General features: G+C 44.4%; 1 protein-coding gene across 7 annotated transcripts in view; it reads right to left on the bottom strand.

The window, feature by feature from the left end:
- LOC100631082 (homeotic protein antennapedia) overlaps positions 1-22,336 on the bottom strand; it is a 159,233-nt gene that overhangs the window by 45,121 nt on the left and 91,776 nt on the right. The window contains exon 1 of one of the 7 annotated variants that reach the window (XM_020867560.2): positions 17,858-19,120. The exons of 5 other annotated variants lie outside the window; for them this stretch is intronic. The gene's annotated coding sequence lies outside the window, so the exon portion shown is untranslated. Of the gene's footprint in view, positions 1-1,827; positions 2,385-17,857; positions 19,121-22,336 lie in introns of those variants that run through there. One more of the 7 variants, XM_020867559.2, reaches the window with a different exon arrangement.

Raw genomic sequence — 22,336 nt, 5'->3', positions numbered from 1 at the left:
TTATCCTCGAGAGCTTTAATCCCGGTGACCCTCGTCAATCCGAAGGGTTCGAGCTTCATTAAATATTTATAGGGTCGCGATACCATATCGAAACGGTTCCTCCACCCCCTGTGTTACGATCAACCGAACCATTACGTTGCTTACAATCGTTTTCACATTTCTTCCACTTTTCCTGCTGGCAACATTATCTCATAGAAGAAATCTTTTATGCATAATGATCTAATCAAGTACTTATGCAGACAAGATTCGTGTTTTTTTCCACAATTTTCTCGTTCTCTCGTATCCGGTCGCGTGCTGCTCGTCAAGATTAAAAATAGCTCGGCCGGGTCGAAGATTATGCAACACGAGTTCTCTCTGTTATCTTCAGGTAATAAAGAGTAGTCTCGTCGTGTGTCCTGGCGAGTCGAACGAGTCCTCCGCGTAGCCACGTGGCCGCCGAACGCCGGCCAACCGTCCGACCTGCATTTCTGATTTTAATCCGAGATAATGCGGGGGTGTCGCGCGTTCAACGGCACATTTGTCTTCCGCCGGGTCCAACGGAGGCCAGAAACATTCGGTGAAACGTTGCTTCTATTTCAGCTGACGAAAGTTCCAGGGATAATAGTTTCTTTTAGACGATAGCAACAGATGGATAGAAAATAGATGAGAGTGAAAGTCGTACGGAATGCTTGCGATGTCTTGAACGTGATAATCCACTCATGACATTTCGATACAGATCTCTCGTGATAGCGAAAGATGTTTTATAGGATCAAGATTACGAGGCAAGTTTCCTATGTAAATTAATTGTGCGTGAGATATTTCAATACTAGAATTACTAGTCCTTAATATATGCCAGAATGTGTCATTTAGATATGTAAATTATAGATGATTATATTAGGCTGTAATATGAATTTTAGGATAATTTCAGAATAAATGTATGTTAACAGCTAATAAGTTAAATAAAAAGAAGCAAATGGCGGTTCGAAATGTGAAAAACGTCGTATTAACGAGTCTCATACTTTTAGCATGAACATCCTGTTGCCTATTTCAAAAATCAAAGAAAAGCCAAATCGAACGCGAAATCTTTCATCGATACGGATCGAACAAACAATAGTTTTTTTTATCATAATGGCATAATATCATCAAATGCACGTTCCACTCTGCGTCATGATGCGTCCTTGATGAAACTACTACCATGTATCTGCCACTGCTCGCAGGCAATTGTGCGTGATCTGCGATTTTCTTCGCGGTTACTATCGGTCGATAAACACGAAAATGACGAACCGGGCTTCGCCTGAATCGCCGCGGAACATAAACATATATGTATATATAAATAGAACAGAAAAGAGGGAGAGAAAGAGAGAATGCGGCAATTATGCGAGCAGGACAGGTCGAGACACGACGTTATCGCGGTGCGTTGTCAACCGCGAAAACCGACGACGCGCTGTTGCAGCCGCAGACTGTGCAAACACGCCGCCAATTACGTACACACTGCCGTCTATCGATACGCAAAGACGTAACGGAGCCCAGCACGCTTTCTCCAAGCAAAGCGCGTGCCACTATTTCCACGAGAGCGGAACGATTCTAGCGGCATTGCTCGAGAGCACGTCGCGGTACTCGACTCTTATTGCGATAATTAGCTTAGGAAATTAGTACGTGTAATTAGTACGAACGCATCTAATGCATAGAGACGTATATCGAAGTAGATCGGTTGCTATGATTCATCGGTAATTGAAAGATTAAAAGGATGGGGGAAAACACTTGATTCTTACAATATTGTAATACGAATTTGGATAGAAAGGAAATTCTTATGCGAAAGATGGTAGTTACATTGCGATGATTCAGTACCTTTCCGCGATACGACGAATTTCGTGTTTCGAAGGTGTCCGATGATTTGCGATCAACATGGTAGATGGGACATAGGCAAGCACTCAGCGCACCATTCAACGTACGATTCGCCAGTCAAAGGTTGATGATCGACACTCATTTCTCCGCGGTGTTGGAAATAAATAACTGAGCAAACTATAATCGTATATGGCCATGTAAATTGACACTCAATCACCTTGGTTTAAGCGTTCGATTTCAAAATTTCGATCCACTGTGAGAATGCTCAAGATGAAACGACTTTAATGGCAGAGCGTTTTAACAAAACGCGTTAAGATAACGAAATAATACTCGAAATCACCGAAAGAGAACGTCTTGCACACAGTAAGGAAGTTTTTCACGATTTCGCACTGCAACATTCAGCATTCACAGCGAGTAATTTCCACACGCGTTCAACCGACGTCAGTCGTGCGGCGCGACTCTTCGGCTCACTGACAGACACGTGGGAGCTCGGGAACGTCACGTTCGGGATCACGTGTCCGACGTTCACCGGGGCACGAACGATTCGCCAGTACAGCCACGATGACGCTCATGATCACGTTGATCTCCGGCGAACTGTCATCGACACGAGCGCGAGAAGGAAGCAATGGGAACACGAGCGACGCAGCTACCACGACTCCGCGTCCGCGTCAGAGCTTCTGACTCGGCAGAAGTACAGACAGAAACGAAACTACACAATGTGACGGCTAACGCACGCACACGAACGACCAACGCGCGGCCACAGCAACGAAGAAAGAGAAACAGAGAGGGAAAGAAACGGGAAACTGGTGGCAGACGCGACGACGTTGTGTGAGTGCGTATACGCGCACGTGTGCAGACGAAGACGAGTCGAACGCCAGCCGAAAGAAAAAAAGGGACGCGTTGTTACACATGTAGACGCGTAGAAATTTGTGTGTGTCGGTGCACGAGTCGTTCGCACGCGTGTGCGTAAATGGTGAATGTGTGCAGAGAAGCGTATCCTCCTGTCGAGCGTGGAACGGACGAGAGCGTCGAGCTGTCAGCGCACCCCACCCCGAATCCCCCCTCGAAACCAACCCCTCCTACCGTGACGAACCCCCACCCCGAATCCCTGCTTCGCTTTCCCTCGTCCACGCTTCCCTCTCTACCCACCGCTTCGCTCTCTTTCTCTCGCCCTTTTTCCACGCCGCCCCGTGCAACCCTCTGTGTCGCTGCGCGCTAAGCCACGTCGAAGAAAACCCAATGAAACGGGGGGAAAAACGCGCATCACTCAAGAACCGAGGTTCAATGAATGGTGAAGAAATTTTGCCGGCCTTGAAATCTGAAATCTCATTACATATTTTATTATATTATCATTATATGTGGTATTGGTTTCGAGAATCCTGGAATTTATCGAAAGAGAGAATCTCTTCTGTAGATGGAACGTTCTTTAGATAGACGGTTCATAGTCGCATGCAGGCAGCTGGAATGAATTTATTGCTTTCCGAGCCGCTGGAATTAAGTAGTAAAGCGAAGCTACGTGCGATTTCATTTACGATTGTCAACGGCGATCACACTATCCGGTCAAGTTAATTTCCATACATTTAAACCGCGCCGCCTCTGTATCTCTGTATTATTCGTCGGTGGCGCATCAACGCCTCTGGAAATCTTCATAATGCTATACAGTCGGCCGAGGTTTAAATACTATTCACAAAACATCCTACCCTACCTCTTCTTTCTCCCAACAAATTTCAAATGTCACCACCGCTCGTTCCAGCGGGCAACGAGCGACGCGGAACGGCAGACAGGAACGAAAAGAGGAGGAGAAAAAGAAAAAAGGAAAAGAGGGAACGCGGTCACAGAACAGAAGAATATAACCGCAGACCGGCGGAAAAGCGCGGCCGGGTCCCTTCGCGTCCATCGCGACGTAGATGGATCATAATTCTCGGTTATACCTGCGAAACGACTGCGGCGTCTCCGGTGCCCTTTTTGCCCTTCGATTTCGACTTCGTCCGTATACTCGCTGCCCCTCTCTCGTCCACGTCGATGCGTAACCAGAGACTAGTCCGTAATCATGATAAAATGTCAGCTTGGTGACGAGGAGTCGAGCGAGCTGAGCTCGCGACCGACGTATTCCCGTAATTGTCCGAAAGTTGTAAATCACCGGCGGAAACGGGAAATTTGTGGCGCGCCAAGATTCGCGCGTTTCACTTTTCAAGGGGCAGCAGACACGAAAGAACGAAGGGACGCGCTGGATATTTTTTTACAGAAATGTGAAACAGAAAAACGGCACGGTGTTGTGATACAAAAATTTATCACCAGTCACGGCAGCGAATGGGTCAATTTTAAGGTACTTTTCAAACTTTCTTTCTTACAAAATACAAATAAATAATTGATCGTAGATGCGCAACGAACAGATCGTTGCTTTTTCCTGCTTCCAGAGCAACTAAGGTCATTTGAATCGTTCGAAGGCTATTCGATCAACTTCATATCCTCAATTTCTAAATTTCAAAGACACGTTATACTGTTAGATCACCTTCTTCTTTTCTGCCAGTCGCGGAGAGACGGGAGTCGTAAATTCCCGTGACGATTACACAACCGACGCCACGAACTGATCGATCCCCCATTTCGATTAGGATAATAGAGGTAGTTTAATGAGTAGAATGCTTGATTAACAGTTCAAAGATAGCATATATTTCCAACAACTTTGTAGAGAAGATGTAAGCGAAGTAGGTGACTCATCTAAGGGCGGAAAACCTGGTAAACAGACGTTGACAACGGACGGAACAACCTTTGATGTATACAATCAATTTGGATTCTGTGTGGCTCGTTTATCCTCTTTTCTACGCAATACCGCGTGACTGTTATAGAATGCAGAAGGTTCCAGATAAAATTCTCCAACTTCGTTCCTGACACTAAGAATTGGCAAATTCTAAATTCCATACCAGAGTTAAAACAACATCGAATTCCACCCCTCCACGAGCCAATACCAAAACAGAATACTATGCTTATCGTTGGACGTCCGGGCCCATTTCCTGTTCTATTTTGCCTGGCTTCCTGTTCGCCCCACCATCGAACCGTGTCCAAGGCCCACCCCATCGTCACGGGTAGAAAATGTCAGTCGCCAGTCGAGGGGTTGGATTCGCGAGTCAGCTCGAAGGATAGCCATCGTTTGTGTGTATGTTAGTGTAGATCCAAGGAGCTCGTCTCGAGGGACGATTGAACGGTCCGCCATTGGCGGAACAACCGGAGGCTGACCTTTGGGGAGGCGAGAACCGAAGGGTCCTGATTACCGACGAAACGGATCCCTTTGTCCTTGCGGCCGAAGGGGCAATAGATCGTCTTTGTTGAGAAATTTGCCGCCTGTATGGAATGGATCGTGCAAACATCATGTGTTTGCGCTCCCGCTGTTCATCTCCTCGAGAACATTACTATTGAAAACGAGAAATTGACGAAGAAAACGACACCCACTGTACAGCTTTATTGGCCGCGACGCCATCATTTATCTTGCTCTTATCGCTCATTCCCTTCATTCGCGCGACCAACTCTACTACTTTGTAGTAATAAAGACGTAGATGTATTAGGCTGTCGAAAAAGTGTCTTTCCTTTACAGAACCGTCTTTTACAACGATGCATCTTTATACAAACATGAAAGCTAATCTGTCGAACGCTGCGATCTTTATTTCGATAGAACAAAATGGATCAGACGTAATTCGATAAAATAATGTAAAACAAAAAATATTGTGTATCCATTATTTTCTTATAAAACGAACAAAAATTTGTTCAGAGAGAGAAACGAGAAAATTCAAGCCTATCACTAGGTAGATAATAGAGAAAACTTCCTTTATCCGAACGCCATTAATTGCAGCAAAATTTCAGTTCCTATTTGATGAAATCAACCTCTGCCGATGGAATTCATTTGCCCGAATTTACTGTGTGGGATGTTAAAGTCAACGAATACATATACAATACAATAGACAGAGGATTAAGAATACGATCGATCTTCGTTGATATCCATCGACTAAATAAATAGCAAGTCAGACATCTCTAAAACCTGATAATGAAGAGTTCTACTATTCCGAAATCAGCATTCTCGTATTGTATATCGTGCACACTTGAGAAGAATGACTCTAAACGAATACGTAACCATAGATCAAGAGGACCAGTGATAGTACAACAATATGAACTTCAGTTATACGAGTTATTCGCCTCCCAATGGGTTTAGCTAAATGAAGCTGTACTAGCTGTTCGATCTTAATCTTGCGCGGAATATTCTACAGAATATTGAAAATAATTTAAGCGCTGACTTATTTTTTAACCATCCAACGACAAAACTTTTACAGCTACGTATTTCCAAGTGTCGACGAATCAAAGAAGACGCGTTTCCAAGGAAAATGGAGTCGGTTCGCAGTGCGGTCAGCGGAGTGATGACTCTATCCAATCGACCGGGCCGATTTCTCATCCGTATTCATCCTGTAGCCGTGGGCAGAGCCGCGGCCCAGACCAGGGAAAAGAAACGAGCCCGTGGTCGGGGGCAGAGAAGCGCCTATGATTTATGGCCGCCATTACGGTCCTGATAATTATATGCTGCCCTATGGCCGCCCCCTCGTGCACGTCGCACGAAAGAAACGAGAGAGGATCGGTAGATGATATCCTGCCTGCTGACCGGCAATACACAACGACCGTGGCTGTTGCTCGAACTTACGAAACAACCGAACGAACGAAAGCAGCCGGACGCGGCCGGCCGTTCCTTCTGATTGCTTCGATCGTTTTGATACGCTTTGATATTCCGGGAGGGCAAGTATGGGTTTCAACCCTCGGTTTCCAACTCGGCCAAATTGCCGCCGAAGGAGAAAAATTACGTGGCTCGAATTACGCCATGATGCCTACCATCTGGTGACGATTACCGATCCTCCGCACCGTGGCGCTTGCTACCGATGATTATGCATTTGTTTCCTTGTCTTTACTGCCACGAACAATCGCTGCTAGTTCTTGGGCAAGAAATTCCTACTTCCATACTAACAATAAAGTATTCTTGATCCTTTGAATAATAAAATGAAGAATTTAGAAACATTAATAAACATTAATTCAAGATGTAAAAATGTCTATGTTTGATCTCGTTCGTGTTGCATTGTTAAAGGGTTAAATGTTCGTTGCAAGTAGCCAACGTCAAGGTTTAAAGAAGAATAAAATTCAGCAATTATTTTTATTGCTAATCCGCTTCAGGATAACGTAAATCGTGTTACTGTTAGGAGGAGAACATGTAAAAGAACATAGATCTGTTGTTTAAATTGATTTTAAAGAAACTTCTTACAAACTGCTAGAAAGCTAAAAAGGAAATATGTGGGAAGAGTTTCAGCACGTCGATAGACGAAAACAATTTTCAGAGATAGCGAGAGAAGAAAGGTAGGCAATGGAGAAAACCAGACTCTTGACCCTCGCAAGACAAAGTATTCGTACGACCGCGAAAATCCCTACTCTCAGCTGTCGGACAATGGTGGTCGTAAATATCGTGTGCAAAGAGGTTGGTAGTATCTTTACTACTCCCCGAGGACCACTTATTACCTGGATTCCCAGAGCAGAATACAATCATCTAAGTATCTCTCAACGACCATGATCGAATCAAATTCACTGAACTAATGACAGAGTGTCGCGTGCATCGAAGAAAACGGCGGCAAGCTCGACTTATTGCGAAAGATTACAAAGACGGTTTCACCGATCTCGATCTCGTGCACGGACGGGTATTCTTCCTTAAAAAACAAAACTTCCGCAGCTGCGGCATTTTGCCGTTGAAACGCCCAAATTATGTTCGCTATACCTTTGAAAGTAAGGGTTGCTCGCTACTGTTTACGATTTTTTAGAAAATTGTACATTCTTTAATCCTTCCATTAGGTTGCCCGAAATGTTTCTTTCGTTTTGTAAGGAAATAATAGACGCACGGTGTATTTTGTTTTATATTAGTTTTCTTGAGAATTTTGGATCTTAATTGCCGAAATAATGGTATAGGAACACTATATTTACATTTAGAATTTATATTAGAATAGTTATATATTCGTTCGATGAGCGATTCCAAAGATATTCATCGATACAAACTTGCACGCGTCTCACCACTTTCTTCCTTTCTCCGACTCAACTCAATGTTTACATTCATTTGTTTTCGAGACGCCACACACTGATATTCACATACAAGTATCACTACTACGCAGCTAACCTAGTGTAGCACATAAAATTATACATATCTGAATAAGTTTATTGAATATAATAATAGAAATAGAAACGGAACACACCTAATTCAATAAAATAATATAAAACAAAATTGTTAATCTATCATCACCTTATGAAACGAAAGAAACTTTTCGGACAACCTAATACATTCTTTGAATCGCTTTCTAGTGAGTTGAAATCTTTTGTTACTGGAAAATAAAATAAGGAAGAATCGTCATTAATATACATGATTTGTCATCTAAATGTTGTATTAGGCTTCTTCTTAAAACATTAGAAGCCTTCCTTCGATTGAAGCGAAAGCAAAATTGAAGTACAAAATATTCGAAGGTGCCAGCAGGCTTAAACTCGAATAATTCGAGCACTGTCCATCCACTTTCGAACTCGTTCGAATAACGATAAGCTACGACACGTATCTTACGAAGCAAGAGATCGCTAGCTCGTTCGCAATAAATTAAAAAAAAAAAGTGATTGTCTGTCGAATATAGCGCCAGTAGACGAAGGACGATTACGCAATAAGATACTCGTTACGCTCGTTGCGACCAGTGAAATATTTTACAGGGACGCGTGAACAGACGAAACAAACATGCCACGGCTGGCTATAAATTACAAGCGCTCTAGAAAAAGACGGAGAGAAATAAAGGTCCATGGTGATTTGCGTTCTCGTGACAGAATTAAGACCGCCAGCATCGTCTGCCTGTGTTCTGGTATTGAGACGTCGCGCGGACGATAACGCGCCGTTGCGTCACGCTTTTTCACTTTTACAATAACAAATCGACAGCCCATTGTACATCGAAACATCGACGATGCATCGTCGAACGTACGTACGCGTAAGTACGCGTAAATGTGAACCGCGCGAGCATCGTGATTTGCATAACCAAGCAGACAGACGAGCAGGGGGCCGCCACTGCACACAGAAGCATCGCGTGAAACGTAGCCGGCTACACGTGTAAGCTGTGCAGCGTGGTAAACACGATGTGTACAAGGAATGGCGGAGGATTCATGAGAAACGACCGGGTGGATACCTGTGCTTCCCCCTACGAGCCACGTGGCATTGTTTTGTCCTTATTTCGCGGATGAAATTTTTCCTCTTTTTTTTCTTTTATTTATGTTTGAATTCTGAATTTTAACTCCAATTTTAATTTGAATTACAGCCTAACGGATCATTGGAATTGGTGGATTATTAATGGCGATCACAGGGGATCGATAAGCTACAAATTTCTCGGTTGCTACCGAATTTTTTGGTCCTAGAAATCGTTCTACTGGAAACATCCAATGCTATCTGGAAGCTAAGATTTCGCTGAGCGATACGTAGAGTTGTTATTGTTTCTCACAAGACGAAAAGATCAAATTACACACACGAACGATAAACTCGTACGAGAATAAAATTACGAAGACGGTGGAAACGAACGATTCTAACTTTCTTGGATATAACTTAATTCATCTCGATAATAATAATATTAATAACCCTCAATGAAGTTTAATATCGTTTAATTGCAATTCTTCCATCAAAACCAATCAACCTACAGAATATCGTACAAAAAAACTCTCTAATCATCGTTGGCTCCAGAAGTCTCGGTGACCTCTATATCCATCGATATAAGAAAGGAGGATCAGGAAAAAGAGGGAGAGACAATGTCGGCCTTGACAATCGAGCGAAGAACAGCGCGGTTATTGTTCACCGCGATGCAATTAGCGCGGCATAAATCACGCGAATAACGAGGCGCGGCGCCCCGAAGGCGTCACACTATGTCGCAAGTGGTAGCGAGAAAGGACGAAAAGGACAGAGGGCAGAAGAACAGACGACGTGGACGTACGGGGGCGGCTGGCGTTCCGTTCGCCAACTGCGCGACGTTCCTTCGGAAGAACTTCCAACGCGAAGGACTCTCTCTCTCTCTCTCTTTCTTATTCTTCCTGCGTCTCTGTCTTTAGCCGTCTTGTCGTGGTCTTCCTCCTCACTGTCTAGCAGTTGCCATCGCGAACAGCAACGGTGTTGCCAGATATCCCACGCGCCATCCATCTTGCCGCGTGCTAGCACGAAAATAACTCGAATTTAAGAAGCTCGCGTTCGAAAACAATAAGGGGCGGGTTCTCCGATTGCGTAACGGTAACGTTTTTTCGACGAATTATCGCGGACCTTCCGCGTTCCACAAAGGAGAGATGGATCGAGTTAGCATGTTGTTGATTGTCGGCTCGAAAACTTGAGTAACGTCGCGTTCAAATTGATGGGATTGTTGGAGAAACAGGCTGCTTCGTGAATGATGTAGGTATATTATAGTTGTAATAATTTAGTGGTGAATTATATGGAAGAAATAATGAAGCTACGCGTGCTGAGAATTTCCATTTGAAATTAATGCGATTGAATTATCAGAGAAATAGGGCGGTTGATGAATGACGTTGGTAATTCAAGTAATTCGATAATAAATTACCTAAAAGATATAATAGAGCGTATCGGGAATTTCGAAAAGAAAAAAGAAAATGGAGAATATTAAGGCAGGTTATATGCATACAGAGGAAATAAACGCAGATCGGACAATAGAAATCGTGGAGTTACGGTTCACCGAGTATCCTATCGGTTTTCCCCTTTTTCCGTCAGAGAAATGAAAAAGCCACGTAGATGTCTCTCGGTCAATAGATATCGACGCGTCCCGTTAACCTATTAAAGACACATTTTGAACGCGGATAACGTGCCCTCGCCCCATTGTTCCCCGGTCGTCTATTTATCGCCTCGCATTGGCTCGGGGCGCGGCGAAATCGCGGCTGAATTTATGCGCATTTAAAAAGCGGTTAGAAGCCACGACCACTAAAATAGGGCAAAAAACGCGTTAAACTCTATATAATTTCGTAGATAATCTGTCGGTGAATTATCGAACACGTGGCCTCTTGGTTTACCATATAGCGTTTCACTTCTATCGAATTTCGTTACTTTGGTCTTTCCAAGTCGTTGATTTATCGCGATGGAAAGTACGAGAAATAACAAGGGGGATGTATATTTGAGACTGCGTTGCATGGTTCGTTCCCGAAATAAAAATGTTTCAGTAGAACTGACGTTAGAACCTTTCGAGTATCTCCTCGTGAGACCAATAGCTTCGGTTTACGTACGAAGGAACTCGTTAACGAACCGCTTTTCTCCGATTTCTCGCTGAAAGAATCCAAGCAAGGGTCGCACGATAACGAGATGGAGGCAGTTGGGATGAAGTACCTACGTAAATTGAGACTGCAAGGGTTAGCTTCAAAAGGGGATAAAAGTGCTATTATACTTTTAGTCGATAGAAATCTTGTTACGGATTTGAAAATTGGTTATTAATTCTTATGCTGTTTCGTTCTCTTAACTGTACTCTTGATTTTTGACAACCAAGAGTATTCCTTTATTTTTAACAGACTACTTTAGTTTGAAGGAAATATCAAAATATTGTTACTGAGAATTATAATCAAAATAGTGTTGTTGACAAAAAGGTGGTAGTTAAGGTATTAGACTAACCGTGCTACCATTTTTAATATCATTGTCATTTCAAGAGGCTTTAATATTTCAGGAGAATTTATGCATAAAATTAAGATAACACATCACATATTAGACCGTCCCAAAAGTTAACTTCCTTTTATAAGAAAATAGTAGATGCGCAACATTCTTCGTTTTATATTATTTTATTGAATTATGCGCGCTACATTTTGTTCTATTGCTACAAAATGGATCATACATAATATTCATACACAATTCAATAAGTAATATAAAACAAAAAATGGCACACATAATTCAAAACGTAATTCAATTAACCAATACTCGAAGATGGTATTCTGCTGGGTGTAGCCAATATATAACAATTAAGTTAGAAAAATTTACCAAATGTCCAGCTGGGCAAATTGTAAAGTACAAATTAAATAATTAAAAAAAGAGAAAAGAAAAGAAAAGATTTACCCAACAAGTGGGAAGGAAGCAGAGCTGGAGCTTTGAACGAAACTCTGCAGTGTCCCCAAGGAATAAATTCGAGATCGTTCGGGGAGTCACGTTTTCATATCTCGACCTTGAATACGACTCGTTGTCAAGCAAAAATGAGCCGGAAAGAAAGGAACGAAGCATCGTAGGGAAGAAGAGGGCCGGTAGACACCAGCAGCACAGAATTTTTCTTCTTCCCTCGTAAACTGTACCGTTGCCTCTGTTTATCCTTTGTAGCGTATGAACGGTCCGCGTTCTGGGGAAATCGGGGAAAGTTTGCGCAAGACCATTGTGGGCCTAGGGAGCGAAAAAAGAAAGTTAAAACCTCGTGAGAGCATTGTTGGTTGCGTCACCGGCGGGCTATTCCTCCAACCCTCCCTCTGTCTCCCCTCTTTTCTCTTCTTTCGCCCGGAGCCGACGAGGCCTCGTGTATAATATCAAAATTTATGGCACCGGCCGCTCCGGGGCCTTGCGCTGGGTACGCCGTACCATCAAGCTTCTTCTCTTCAGCACCTTCCGTCTGCTTTGCTTTATTCCCTTTGCCCTTTTCCATTCGCTCTTCCTTACGTTTTGCCGTTCAAGCAGCTATTATCGAAACTGAGATCCTGTTTTCGCACTAACATTGTGTATACGTAGCTTCTTTCTTAAGGCAACGAGGCTCTATTTATGGACGTTCTGCGAAATAGATTTTATTTTCAAGAATTAAGCTGCCTCCTATCGCCGAATTGTGCACGAAGCACGAAGACGTTTTTTTACATTTTGGATCATCGACAGGAGTCTTCGTTCTACGGAATTTTCACGCGACCCAGTGTCTTCGATTATACAAGAACAATGACTTTATCCGATAGTTTTGAATTTCGAAAAATACAGCAAATAAAGAGGAGTTGTAAAGACACTACGTACTATGACGATCTTTGTGAAACTAAATGTAATTCGCAATGTAACGAGTTCATCTGGGATACCCACTGCTATTTATCTAATAATTATTTCACATTAATTGAATTCTTTGAAATGTATACAAAAACAGAATACTATAAGAAGCTTCCATAAACCATAGTAAACCACAGTAATAATAGAGATGTACCTTTATACAACTAAAAACATTTAACACGTTCCTGCTTCTGTTTATCATCCTATTTGGTACAATCGCTTTGTTTACTTCTACAGTCCCTCGGTTGCTCGATCCTCAGTTCCCCAATTCTCGTATATTTTATCTCCGCGTCAGAGAGACAAGCTACTTCGCAGGCCAGCGTAAAAGGACATTTATCCTGCCAAGGAGCTTCCTTGTTGACAAGCATGTTCCTCTCTGCGAAACACCCTTTCACCGAAATCCCAGCCGCGCTTATTAATAACCGAGTCATGAGAATTGGCGCACATGCGGGACAGTTTGCGTGCCAAGGTAATCAGTATAATGATCAGCGGTCGAATTGACGTATCGTCAAGATAATATATATGACGGCACACGGTGGCAGATGTGTTGCACGACGTGACGTGGTCTAACGCGTCATTGATAGCCTTCCGTACCTCCTATTTCCCCTTGATCGGCTCGTCCCCTCCCCCCTTTCTCGCTTCCTCTTGCTCGCTGTGTCTGTTTCACTCTATGTGTTCCCCTTCCCAGCAGCCACCCTCCATCAAATTTTCCTATCACCCCCCGTCCGTTCCCTTCATTTCCTGCCTTCGCAACCCTCCCCCACCCCCGATGCCGCGCTGTCACGAACGGAAGGGCCGTAATGCGAGCGAGGGGAACCTCAGCCAACCAGCATCGTAGCCTGTCGACCTAAGAATCGCGCGCGAGCCGCGCCCAGAGTCGATCTTTTCCTAAAAAAAACCAGCATGGCGTTTTTTTTTTTTTTTTTTTTTAAACGAATGTCATAAAGCTGGAAGATCGTCGAGATGGCAGATGCTTGCGACGCCTTGAGGAGGAAAATACGGACCGTAGAGAATTGGGGCCCGGGTAAGCAACGGCGAGGCCAATTGTATTTTGTATGTCGAAAGGATTATTGTAATAAAGAGTATAAATTCATAGTCTATTAATATCCGTAGCAAATAATTTTTTGTACTTTTAGATCTGGAGGCTTTGTCTTTGGCATATGAATATCAACGAAGTATCACACAAAGACACGTACCTGAATGACGTTTCTAGTTACTTTTTATTATCATTCATTTTCATTTCTCACTTCTCGCTACGTATTTCGATGGGCGGAAGATTGCTGGAGACTTTAATAGCCAACTAGACTTTCTTTATGAAGACATGAGACGAGCCGATGACTTGATCATTCGATAGAAGAATTTCCTACAATATCAAAATCCTACAATAGGACGTATATCATTTACTCAGTTTGTAGCGCATAAACGGAAAGATGTCGGTCGAGCTACAAGAAATCAAACCGTAAAGGATAAATCGTTTCGTTTCACGGTTTTTCCACGGCAGATCGATTTCATTTGGCGAGACGAACGATTAATCTACTCGTGGCGCGAACACAGAACGATCTCGCGGCTCTCTTGATCGAGCGCCAATTATCGGCATTTAATCAAAATGACCGGCCATTAAGGTATCTAGGTAAGCGATCTAGGCTCGCGGACAAACGAGCCGGAGGAATGTTTCCTGGGAAGCTCGCTCCACGCGCAGTGGCGCGGTGGTCGACAGCGAGGCATCCGATCGGCACGTCGATGAAATTTGTTGACGCGCCGGAAGAAAAACGGCATTGTGACGCGCTGTCGAGCGGTCGGCGCTATGGCTGCCTTCGTAACACAACAAGAACCAACCGACCAATTGCAGCTAACACTGGAATCCGTGTTTTTGCGTGGACCCCACGGCCCGACCTGGAATCCGCCGCGGAACAATTACAATTAAAGAGCGGTTAGCGAATTACCGAATGACCATGGCACGCGGCGCACCACGCAGCCTGACCGTGCGCCCGCACTTTTCGAGGAAACGGTAATTCTTGTGTCGTCGTTAGTCTTGCAAGCACTGCTGAGAAAGCGCGCGTATCCTGTGAACGAGTGAGCGAAATTTCTTCCAGCTTCTTTAATCATCGTGATAGGTGACACGGGTATTTTTGTACCTTTGCTTTTAAGTTGGTATTGGACATCGAAAGGTTATGTTGTTATTATAAACTTTGTTTGACTGAAGATGTTGTGCAGCTGGGGAAACTGATTAGTGGAGAAGTGAAGATATCGTTTCTTGCTTGTGGTATGATGTAAGTTGGCAATTGACAAGTTAACCTCTCCCAGTTCCTTTAATCATCCTAATAGGTGGCACGGGTATTTTTATACTTTTGCTTTTAAGTTGGTATTAGCCATCGAAAGGTTATGTTGTTATAAACTTTGGTTGAAGATGTTGTGTAGCTGGGGAAACTGATTGGTGAAGTGAAGATATCGTTTCTTGCTTGTGGCAAGATGGTAGTTGACTTTCATAAATTGTGTTCAAAAAATATTCATATTTACATTTCGCTGAAAAAGCTGACTTATCTTCCTTGTAAATAATAGTTGCGGACTTCTAAGAAACGAATCGATATTTAGTTTCTGCGACGTCTTTCGCGTGAAAGGAAATTCGAGAAAGGAACGTGGGAAGAAGTTGGCTATCCATGGCATCGCTAATTGTACAGGAGGAACGAAGACCAGCGTGTTGCGTAAACGTGCAGAAGTAGCGGAAAACGTGAAAGCGGCCAAACGATTAATTTATTTCCAGGCAATCTACCACGGATTTGTTACGACAATTATCATAAAACTACGAAAAGAGGAACGCGCTAATAATAAAAAGAAATTTTCTCGCCAAGAAGAACATAAATTAACGATTCAAGCATACAACAGAAGGCAATCTCATCGATTATTCTCGCTATCTTCATTACCTTAATTCCTGATTCCTCGGATTTTCCGAAATGAAAAAATCTATCGCCAGACGATCGATCGCGTTAAAACAGACCCAAATAGAGTGCGACGGCAGCCACGTGTTACGAAGCAGACGCACCCGCGCCAATAACGATTAATCTTTCAGCGACTTCGATTCCCGCTACCTGTGCAATTTATTCGTTCTTCGATTCGCTTAGCGCGACCAGGTTCGTTTATTTTTACGGGGCGCGGCTTTCGATTTCATCGGGCGGACGTGTTAGCGGAAGATACCCCCGGGAAACGAAAATCGGGGGAAAAAAAGCGGATGAAAAATAGTAGGAAAGAAAATAGAACGAACGAAAAAGGAAAAAAGAGGAATGAGGAAAAATCAGATAACTTCGTCGATGTTGGAACGTTTCATCGATAGCGGCGGGAATTTTGATGAATAAGCAGGAATTCGGTAACGAATTTTGGCGGCAGCATTGATCAACCGTTACCGAGGCTATCGTAATGTGACACTCGAAGCGTGTCGCTTGTTGCGGCAGCGGCGTTAATTTAAACGTCACGTTATCTCCGCGTACGTCGCGCATTTTATCATAACGTTCCGGCCAGTCGATGCACCGTTCAAGCGAATTTCGTGTCGCTTCTTGGCGACGTTCAAGGCCTGTCACTAGCCGCTCTCCAATATTTTCCTCTGCTAAATTATTCAACGAGTGACCTGTTGTACGTAAACGCGACCGTGCACCCTCTGCCTTCCCTTTAATTCGACTGACACGCGGCTCGTTCGTCGTATTTTACGTCGCTCCTCCTTACCCGATTTTAATATTAATTAAGGATAGTGTAAATTGGTAAATTCGCTAGGGAAAAATCGTATTTTAAATATTAGTGAGAGTTTTAGAGATTTGGACGCATCATCGTAGAACGACTTCACGCGAATAATTAACAGAGTCGATAATTAAGTCCTTGAGTAGAGTGAGGATATCGTTAAACCTTCGTTGTATTCGTTAAAGAAGAAAAAATTATATTTTTAACATTAGCGATAATATTCTAAATTTTAACATAGCATTAAGAAATCTTCAGAGTTAATGACGGGAATCTAATTAGGGTACACTGAGAATTTACAATAAATTTGAGATTATTCGTAGAAGAAAATTCGGAAATCTTCGCCAAGTGCATAGGAAAACAAGTGGAATTGAAATATTAGCGGCACGCGATTAGCATTCGACACGTTCTAAGAAAAACGATTCTGTTTGAAAAATCGGTGAAACGTAAGAATGCCGTCGTGCAGGCGTCCAATTCGTGCGGCTGGATTACACGGTTGGAAGTGTTAGAGCGATAAATTGCGGGAGACGGCCGGCCAAATTAATTAGTTTCCCGGTGAATCAGAACTGCGAATTATATTTAGCGAGACGCGCGACGCTCATTGTTGTCGCGAGCGTCGAATTCCGTGTGCGGCCTGTTTCTCGAGCAAACAAATCCATGATTCGAAACTCGCTGGTTTCGCGTCCGTCTCGAATCGAAGGCTCGTTGAGATTCGACCGACGGACAGCCGTGGAATTTCAGCCGGCATTTCTCCCTCTTAGGACCACACCGGTCGCATTCTCCGCTGGATAATTCGTAAAAAGCCAGGCGATGTTCGCGAAACCGGATCTCCATCGCGTTATTGCGGCAATTCAGTTGGCTGCGCATCGTTTTATTAGCGTTCACGCTCGATATCTGAAGGGAGGCCGCGAGAACCGGTGCACCGGTGTGTTTTTCGCCGGTGCACGTGACACGATCCGCGTACTTCCACGAATCGTGAAATCTGCGCTCGAGAAACGAGACTCGACGACTCAATCCCGGTCGAAAAAGCTCCAGGAAATCTCGTTCGTTTCCAAACATCGGTGCGAGTTACACGTGTCGAGGTGGCAGTTTCGACGACGTGCAACCGTGCACACTGTGAATAAAAACACGCTAAGGATTGCTACGGTTCCCGTTGACGAAGAAGACGAGCAAGGAGAAGGAGAAAAGAAACGGAGAATGGAAGAATGGCGGTGAAAAATGAGGAAGAATGGGAGCGAACGCGCTCACCTCCGTCGCTTCTTTTTCCGTCGCCTCCGTCGGCGAGGTCTCCTCCTGGTTTCCCCCCTGTGCAAGGGGGTAGCTAGGTTCCCCTGTAGTTTCAGGGCCGTTGCTGCTACGCTGGCCCCGGTTTCCCCTTCTGCCTGGCTTCTTCCCTGCACCGGGGGCCTTGTTGTCCGTGCCCCGGCGCTGGGCTCCGTCGTGGCTGGTTATTCCCTCCACGCACCGGCACCTCCTCGGGCAGCCCCGTGGCCCTAGTCGTGCTCGTGGTCGTGGTCCTGGCAGACCGAACGTGAACACGTACAGTCACCGAGCCAGCCAGCACCGAATTATTTGGCCTCGAGTGGAAACGACGCGACACCGTCCACCAAACATGTGTCCTTCGTGGAAACTTACTCTGCTCTACGACGCGAAGCGACCATTCGAGTCCAATCACCATCACCCTTCTCTCACACGAGCCTGTTCGCTACCACCGTTTCACAGAATCCGCGATCGGTACCGTATTCTCAAATACGCGTGTCACTTCTCAGTGTTTTTCTTTACGTCTTTCACGCCCGCACACTAGCAAAAACCACTCGACCTACTCGTGTCAACGTTTCGCATAAAATCCCACCGAGTAAACAGTCGTGGAACGTTTAACGTATCGCGAGTGCCAGCTACAGCCAAGCCGTCTGCCGATGAATAACAATAAAAAATAAGCGAGCGATTGCCTTAGCGAGTCATGAACCCGACTGGTTCATTCGATCGTATTTCGTGTTCGATTGTGAGGCGAATGCAGCTGCTTGGATCCGCGAAGCCTGTCGATGTAACAACATCCGCCGGCGACGCGACAGATAAAAGATTTTCTGTTCGCCAAGTGGTAGACACACCGCGTCAACTCTCTTCCAATGACTTCACCGTGTGCTGCCTCAGAGCGTCGTACGATCGTCTCTGTTAACTGGACGCACTTCCCTCTGTAGAGACTTGGACACACCAGCGATAGGCTGGATTCAGCGGACGTTCTTTCTCCGGGCGATCATGTCGCACGTGCACACCGTGGTCGCGAAACGATCGTGGAACGTGTGGTTCGAAATGATCGTTGTTCGTCACCGATGACGGAACGATACTCGCGGCGGCATTATTCCGTCGACGATCGACGCGCGATTCAGCTGGTACAGTTGCGTTGGCCAGCGTCGGGTGGGCCGCGCGTTCCTCGATTTTCATGGAAAACCGCGGACCTGGGGCTTGCGCTGCGCGTGTATATCTGAACCGAGAGATGCGACCACTCTGGTCCGCGAATTCCGGCCGTTCGGTTTCGCAGCCTCCGACCGGCGGGACCAGAGCGCCGCGACGCGAGGCGCCCTGTGCACATGCGTTGAGCTACGCTCTTCGTCTATGTCTCTCTCTCTCTCTCTCTCTCTCTTCTTCTATCTCTGCCCCTGTACACCCGCGTCCGCCGATCTCCTTCTCTCGCTCCTCTCTCTACGCCCCCGTGATCCAACACGACGGTGGTTGCGTATATCCAGCCCTCCCTCTTCTTCCTTTTCTCTTTGTCTTCGTCACGCTTGCTCGCTCTCTTTCTCCGCTTTGCTTCCTCGTCTTCCTCGTCTGTTTTACACTTTCTCCCGCGAACAGAGAATCTCCTCTGCTCTGCCGATGAATCGTATCCTATCGTTGCTGCTTTTCACTCGCTCGTTTGCTATATACGTCCCTCCCTCGATTCGATTATGGAAGGATCGAGGGTTGCGAACCGCTGTCACGCTGCTTCTTTCTGCGTCAACAAAGGGACGCGTACGCTCGATAACATTTGATCGCCCGTATTCCACCAGTCGTTACCCGTATTCCTTTCCAACCGGATCAAATAAATTGGAGAGTCGATGAGGAAACGGAACGCCTAAGAAACGAACGACGGATGCGTACCAGAGGGCGTGTAGCATTCGAAACTTTTATTTATGCGCTGGTTTGTCGAAGAATCAGATTTCGCCAATACTTGGTGTACGTTTTTTAAAGAAGACAATTACGTAATGTTTCTTTCTGGAATATACATATTTGACGAACGCTTTGCTGCCATTTGTTTTCGTTATGCAAATAGAAACTGATCGATCTGTCGGGCAGTTTTCAGTGGAACGTTGGTTGAAACGCGAAGGTTAATCGATTAATTTACTTCGGTCCGCGGCCGATATTTCGCCCGTATCAATTCCATCTTTCATTCGGTTTATCCGCTATAGACGTTATCTCCGACTATACAATTCGTATCAGGGAAAAATAGAAAACATCGACTTTCCCACCGCTCCACCCACATAATCGTTTCCCCTTCTAAAAACCACCCTGTACACGCCGCGGTTGGCCGGCGTGTTTTTAAAAACTGGCAAATTCCGGCCAGTCCAGCTTCGTAAAATATTGCCTCTGAAACTTCGATGTATGTACAAGCTATTTCAAAAAAACCAGTGTTACTCCATCGAAACGAGCTTTCGGACGCGCTGGACTCGTGAAAATACGAGCGAAACGAGAGATTCGAAATGGAAAACGGTGTGGAGTGTGGAGCGATCGGCTCGGCCGACGCACCACGTGCCACGAGAAGGCGTACGCGAATCGAATTGAATGCGAGTCTCTGGAACCTCGGCGAGACGTGCACGGCCTACGAGCGCGAGGATCGCGCGGAAAATCGCAGAAAATCCGTGTTCGGTCCGCGCCAACTCATCGACGGATCCGGCCGTCAATCTTTTCGCGGCCATCGTGAAGTTATCGAGCGACCAGTGCCGGCGTATCGCCGACAGAACGCGTGGATACTCGCCCTATCCGTAACGCCCTGCCAGGCAGCAAATGATATAAATAAGCGAGCACGCCATCGACGTACATCCGAGCGTCGATGAAACCATGCTCGATTCACCTGCGTGCAATGCTGATTGAATGGAAACTGATAATTTCCAGCTTGTTGAGCTTTGTTCGTGAAAAGTTGCAGAATTGTAGGTTAGGTTTGCAGTAATTTTTTAGGAGAATTATAGTGAGCTTTAGAGTTGTCATTCTCATGTTTATATTCATTGTTTACGTTTGAACCTATCTTTTTTAAACGATTACCTTGAATTTTTGTTATAATATCGTACGAATGACGTTTAACCTACAAACACTAGAAATGTTTTATTTCTGTTTGCTTGGCCGATGCGGAAAGTTCAGATGGGTTATTTTGAAAAGTAGTCACATCAGTTCGGAGATTATATTTCACTAACAAGTACTGTGGTTTCCAAGTTTCTGGATTTCAAACGGGAATAACCGTATTTCGATGATCGGTTTAAAAAGATGGCTGTTTTTAAAATAACTGAGGCGTATTTAAGAGAAATATCAGGAGAAAGGAACTTCTAATATCAATTTACTCGTCAAACACCATAGACACTTTGCAAAAAAGACTAAACCTGCAGTCTCGCCTACCGAAGAACCACCATCGCACGTGTTTCACATATATCGTCTTACAAGGACACACCTATGCATGTAAACGTAACTTATGAAAAGTAGTCACATCAGTTCGAAGATTATATTTCACTAACGAGTACAACTGTTTCCAAGTTTCTGCATTTCAAACGGGAATAACCGTATTTCGATGGTCGGTTTAAAAAGATGGCTGTTTTTAAAATAACTGAAGCGTATTTAAGAGAAATATCAGGAGGAAGGAACTTCTAATATCAATTTACTCGTCAAACGACATAGACACTGTCACGTAGGATACACAAGAAATTATTTACGAAAATGATAGATCGCCTGTGATCTCCTCGCGTCGCAGTTCGAACGTTTCACAAATAAGGTGAAGAAATTGAACTTTGTATATGGTAATAGAATTTATTATACAAATCCAACAAAGTGACGGTCCAAAGTGTTACAACAGACTGATCCCGAGCGCTTATTTGGGAGGGTTTTTATACTGAGGTTTTAGTCCCTCTGGTGTATATCAGAGGCAGCTATTCCGTTACTGTTTGCTTATTGTTTTGATGGCTGTGGCATGCAGAATGTTTAGGCTATCGTATTACAGTTTCTGAGCGTGTGGCCTTCTTGAGCGTGTGACAACACCTTGCAAAAAAGAGTAAACCTGCAGTTTCGCCTACCGAAGAACCACCATCGCTCGTGTTTCTCATGTATCGTCTTACAAGGACACACCTATGCATGAAAACGTGACTTTTGTAAAATAGTCATATCAATTGGAAGATTATATTTCACTAACAGATACAATTGTTTCCAAGTTTCTGGATTTCAAACGAGAATAACCGTATTTCGATGATAGGTTTAAAACGATTGTTGTTTTTAAAATAACTGAAGCATATTTAAGAGAAATATCAGGAGAAAAGAACTTCTAATATCAATTTATTCGTCAAACAACATAGACACCTTGCGAAAAGGATTAAACCTGCAGTCTCGTCTACCGAAGAACCACCATCGCACGTCTCGTTCACATATATCGTCTTACAAGACACACGTATGCATGGAAACGTGACTTTATGACACGAAACAGCCATACTTGCT

The sequence above is a fragment of the Bombus terrestris genome, chromosome 18, assembly GCF_910591885.1.
Source record: "Bombus terrestris chromosome 18, iyBomTerr1.2, whole genome shotgun sequence".
NCBI classification, from domain to species: Eukaryota; Metazoa; Arthropoda; class Insecta; order Hymenoptera; family Apidae; genus Bombus; species Bombus terrestris.
This window is presented reverse-complemented; position numbering and strand designations above follow the sequence as displayed.